Source organism: Mytilus edulis, chromosome 5, assembly GCF_963676685.1.
Source record: "Mytilus edulis chromosome 5, xbMytEdul2.2, whole genome shotgun sequence".
Taxonomy (NCBI): Eukaryota; Metazoa; Mollusca; class Bivalvia; order Mytilida; family Mytilidae; genus Mytilus; species Mytilus edulis.
The window spans coordinates 90,386,462-90,392,919 of NC_092348.1; positions in this window are offsets into that span (position 1 = coordinate 90,386,462).

Below are 6,458 nucleotides of genomic sequence, written 5' to 3' on the forward strand. Positions count from 1 at the left end.
CATAAGCTTTGGTATGTTTGGCAATTTTAATGACAACGTTTGAGTCAATAGCATGCATAACAACCTCACTTCCGGTAGAGTTTCAAAACACGACGTTTCATTCTCGGTATAAGCCTTCAAGCTTTAGTTTAGGAAATCTGTTGCATTAAACAACAAATACCACTTTTAAATCGACAAAATATTGTGAAGGTGGATCTCTGTGATTGAGATTTCCGCCAATGGCATCTCAGACATGTTTGATAGGGTATATGTATGGGGACATGGAAGGCTAAAAATAGTGAAAATGGCTTGTTGCTCTTTGGACTCGGTTAAAAATCCTTGCTGTGTGTGTTCTAGCGTTGTCGTCCATGTACACGAGTCTTGGCAATGTAGACGCAAGTTGGGGATTATTAAAATGAGGGACTACAATGTTTAAAGGCTTCAAATCTCTGTTTGTCTGTCCGTTTATGCTACCCTGCAGAACATGCATACCCAGCTTATAACGGTATAAGAAGCAACCCCGTACTGGAACACCTCCAGCACTGAATGCAGTCCTTGTGCAAACATTGTTTTTGGTCATAGGCCGTTTTGTTTCCCCGCGAAATTCGTATTTTGGCGTCTACTGGCAGTAAAAGAAACTGACTACCATCTGAACAATGAGTGTTTTGTCAGCTTCTTATGTTCAAGCATAGATAGTCATTATCCAATTAAAACCTGACGGTGGAGTGCCTTCCTGTAAGTACAGGTCTCTATACACCAAGACTTGCTCTTCAGTTGCCTCTGAGAAGTCAACTGACCAATGCAAGAACACTTACACGACCACCTGGAGAAACTGTGTATTTGTAAACGCGCAGATGACATTTGATAAGAGGTTGCTTGACTGCTGTATCGGAGTTCAATCTTTTTGGTCGTAATTGATTTTCTTAGTGTATGTTGAAGGTAATTCATAACACCAAACATTAATATTTTTTCGCAATAGTTAAAAAAATATTGCCAGTTATATTTCGGTGGTGCTTAACTTTTGGCGGACTGTATATATGACCTCCCTTTTAGAATTTTGTCTTATACATTTTTGTCGAGCCTGCAACTTTTGTTGCAGAAAGCTCGACATAGGGATAGTGATCCGGCGGCGGCGGCGTTAGCTCACTTCATAAAAGCTTTATATTTTAGAAGGTAGAAGACCTGGATGCTTCATACTTTGTATATAGATGCCTCATGTTACGAAACTTTCCGTCAGTCACATGTCTAAAGTTCTTGACCTCATTTTCATGGTTCAGTGACTACTTGATAAAAAATTAAGATTTTTTTGTAATGTTAAATTCTCTCTTATTATAACTAATAAGATAACTATATTTGGTATGTGTGTACCTTGCAAGGTCCTCATGCCCGTTAGACAGTTTTCACTTGACTTCGACCTCATTCCATGGATCAGTGAACAAGGTTAAGTGTTGGTGGTCAAGTCCATATCTCAGATACTATAAGCAATAGGTCTAGTATATTCGGTGTATGGAAGCACTGTAAGGTGTACATGTCCAACTGGCAGGTGTCATCTGACCTTGACCTCATTTTCATGGTTCAGTGGTTATAGTTAAGTTTTTGTGTTTTGATCTGTTTTTCTTATACTGTATGCAATAGGTCTACTATATTTGGTGTATGGAATGATTGAAAGGTGTACATGTCTAGCTGGCAGGTTTCATCTGACCTTGACCTCATTTTCATGGTTCAGTGGTCAAAGTTAAGTTTTTGAGTTTTGGTCTTTTTTTCTAATACTAATTGCAATAGGTCAGCTATATTTGGTGTATGAAAATATTTTATGATCTATACAAATGGAAGTGTTTAACGACCTTGACTGGCCATACAGCCCTCGCATGGTCGGTAAATGAGTGACTTCTTGAAAAAAAATTAAGATTATATATAAATAAGTAATAAGATAACTATATTTGGTATGTGTGTACCTTGCAAGGTCCTCATGCCCGTTAGACAGTTTTCACTTGACCTCGACCTCATTCCATGGATCAGTGAACAATGTTTAGTGTTGGTGGTCAAGTCCATATCTCAGATACTATAAACAATAGGTCTAGTATATTCAGTGTATGGAAGCATATATATATATTTTGCCATGTATATTATGCAATGATCCTTTTCTATGCTTATATATGATATGAATAAATTGCATATATGTACACCCTGCTAAACTTATTAATTTCAGCCTGCTTTCACCTCGCACGGTCGGTATGATCTATTTGTCAGTCGCGCATGTTTTATTTGACCTTGACCTCATTTTCATATATAAAAGGTGTTCCTGTTAAGGTTGTATATGGTCGTATGGACCTAGGCCTATCCTCATCCTAGCCATATGTTTTCCTTTTTTGTGATATTAAGAATTGTTCAAATTTGAATTTAACATATAAATGGGGATAATGTTCCTTGTACCCCCATGTATGGCGCGGAATCAGGGTCAAAAATACTTCTTTGTGTATATACATAATTCGATTTACGTATATACAAAACTAATTACGTATATACGTTAATCCAATTATGTATATACAGAAATAATTCCGTATACACAGAAATAGAATTACGTATATACAAAATTAATTCCGTATACACAGAAATCGAATAACGTATATACAGAAATCGAATTACGTATATACAGAAATAATTCCGTATATACAGAAATATTTATGTAAAGACAGAAAGATAGTATTTCTGTATATACGGACTTCGATTTACGTATATACGTAAATCGAATTCTGTATATACGTTAATTGAATTTCGTATATACGTAAATCGAATTTCGTATATACATAATTATTTCTGTATATTTACGTATATACATAATTATTTCTGTATATACGGAATTCGATTTATGTATATACAGAATTCAATTTACGTATATACGTAATTATTTCTGTATATACAGAATTCGATTAACGTATATACGGAATTCGATTTACGTATATACATAAATCGAATTCCGTATATACAGAAATAATTATGTTTATACGTAAATAAGTATTTTTGACCCTGATTCCGCGCCATACCCATGTGTATATTTAATTCAAATCAATTATTAAAATATCTAACAGGAAAACATATGACCAAGGATACCTGTGTCGTGGGCCTCAATCCTTTTTGTTGTCTTGGGGGGACTAATGAGATTGAAGTCACGCTTTTGAATATCGATTTCTAAATTTTATTCCACAGCCATTTTATCAAACACATGGGTGACAGACGACACTAACTGTTCGCCGCCGACAAACATAAAAAAGGTATACAGTCCCGTAAAATACAAAAAAAAACAGACTAAATTATGTCCTACATTTCCGGTAACCAGAAATACCAAATAGAGGTATATAGCATCCCCCGCCCAAATATAAAATTTGAAAAATTTTGGTCTGGTCACTGGAAATGCAGACAGCAATATAACATAATACAATAATAATAATAATAAAAAAAAAAAATACATTTCAAATTTGTATACACCCTTTCTCACTCTGGCATTACTAACTCCGTACATGGACATAGTTTTGTTTGTACTTGCATATATACTATATCATATAAGATGAATATAACTTTTCATAAAGTTGACTCAACTCTTAAGTTTGCTATTATTGGTGACAATTTGTGCTCTAATCACAGTGATGCTAGTAGAGACCCGAAACTCTTAATACAATTATTTTAAATAACACAATCTAGTATAACACTATCACACACTCTTATATAACTAGCCAAAAGTTCACGGGAAATAATTTTGCTATACATGTATACATACACTCTCAGTCTCGATAAACAATGTTATAGAAAATGTACAGGTTTTCACTCTAGCAGACACTAACACTCTGTACACCGTTATAAATTCAACTGAGAAAACCTTTCGCAAGTATTTGAAAAACTTTTCAATTCTGTTGCATGTAACACATCTAGTTCATAATAATGCCTTATCTAGCTTCATGATATATATACTTTTTGAATGTAACATATGATAGAAATGCATACCTTTAAGAAAAAAAAAGAAACCATCAATCGTAATATCATACGAAAATAACAGTAAATAAAAGTACATTTGACATTAGTACAATGCAATAACAGCGATGCTATCATCACCAAAAACGATTATGTCCTTCTGCATAGTCCATAGTTGAAAATCAGGGTATAACTGCAACTGCTCACATCTCGCGATCTAAGGTATGTAAGTTTAGCGATGCAATCATCACCGAAAAACGTCACAAATCAAGAAGATTATGTCCTTCTGCATAGTTTATATAAACTGTCTAAATCCCGCAATCGAATGTTATGTTAGTTTAGCGATGCAATCATCACCAAAACAGCAATATATATATATAAATATATTTATCTTCCTCAAAAGTCCAACAATAGGTATTGCTTAACGAAGTGTAAATAAATTGAGCGATGCAATCATCACTTTATAAAGCTCGCCACTAAATTTTGTAAGACATCCAATCAATGCTATCTTTAAACGAAGTGTAATTTCAGTTGAGCGATGCAATCATCACTTTTACTGATAACGCACGCATTTTCTGTTTAGCGATGCAATCATCACCAAAACAAGGAATTAAACTGATTTCTCAAATTTCATCTACGGCACTGATTGTTTCATTTGAATAACTTTGCAATATATGACATATTTGACTTTGAACTAATGGTTTGGTGATGCAATCATCACCATGCGAAATTTTACTAAACATATAACTACTGAATCAACGGCGGTGGTCTTGAAAGTAGCAAGGTTTGTGCTTTGGGTGGTAATTTTGATAAAGGGAGCCAAATCGCATTCTGTGCTGGTTCTCCTACTTTCTGAATCAAGTAAACGAAATTTGCACCGTCTTTTCGCTTGGCAAGAATACGTTTTACTTTCAATTGATTGTTTTCGCATGAATCCACTATTTTATCGGGGTCAATAAAGTTATCATCACGGTACCGCATAGGCTTCTGAATATTCCTTCGTAGTCTATTTAAATTCGTAGTATCATGTTGAGAAACCACATCTGTATCCAGGGCTTCACTTTCTGTCGTAACATTTGTAGATATAGACTTAGAATTATCCGAGGTGTTTCTGTCAACGGAGCTAGAACTATTATCCGACTTACTGCTAGTATTTTCACTTTCGTCGGTTTGTTGGTTAAAATAAGGTGCTGGTAATGGCACCCGTATATGTGCAAGCTTTAATCTATTGATGTGCACGGGACGGCGAAAATTTCTCTTTCCTGTTGGATCTCTTAAAATAACTAGATGTGCACTCGGAAGATATGTTACAGTAAACGGTCCATCATAAATATGCTGAAATTTCCTGCCTTGTCCAACGGGCTCTCTGGATAAATAAACATTGTCGCCTACAGTCAAATCTAGTTCATGTGCATTTTTATTTTCGGTCTCTACCATTTTCCGTTGAGCAACAAGGGTATTCAATTTTACATGCTCTCGAATAATGTTCAAACGGGCATCCAAATTCTCAACATAGGTTTTTACATCTTTCGGAATATCTTTAAAATCAACTATGTAAGAAGGCGATAACGGAAAATTTGGCCTTTTTCCGTAGACAATTTCAAAAGCAGAGTATTTTGATCCTGAATTTACACAACTATTGATTGAGAATACTATTCCAGGAAGCATTTCTTCCCATTGTTTATTGTCTAAAACATATGGCATTTTGCACACTTCCATTGTACATTTGCCAATAAATTCTGATCCTTGGTCTGAAATAACCGTGCTACACACACCAAAATTACAGAAAAAATTGAAAATTGCCTGAGAAACTGATATTGCATCGTTATTTCGTAATGGCACAGCAAACAAGAAATTACTGAAAGCATCAACTGCTGTAAAAACGTATGTATTGGCATTATTTGATGAAACAAGTGGTCCAAAAATGTCCATTTGCCATACTTGAAATGGTTCAGTAGGCGTAGGATAAGCTACTATTTTTGCTTTCGTTTTTAAATTGCTAACTTTACGTGACTGGCACTCATGGCAAGACTGCACGTATTCACTGATTATTTTACCCATTCGCGCAAAATAATAACGCTCTCTAACAGAGTCTAAAGTATTCTGAATTCCACTGTGTCCACCTAATGGGGAGTCGTGAGCAATTTTTAAAATTTGCGAAATCAATTGTTTAGGAATAACAAGTTGAAATTCACTCATGCTCTTTGTCCTTTCTGATTTTGCCTTTCTACGGTGATATAACACATCGTCAACTAAAATGAAATCACACGACTCCAATAAAATACGGCGAGATTCTTTTTGTGAATCTGGCAAAACATCATCTTCTAAATATGCAATGATTTTCCTTAAATCGCTATCTTTCCGTTGTAACTTTTTGATGTTAGAGGTATTTGCACCAATTTGAAACTCGCGCAAAGTATTAGCAAGTTGTTCAACGTTCTGATTATTTCTGTCAAATTTCTTTTTGCGATTGTGTACATAAGAGTCTGACTCGTCAGTATCGGCATCATATG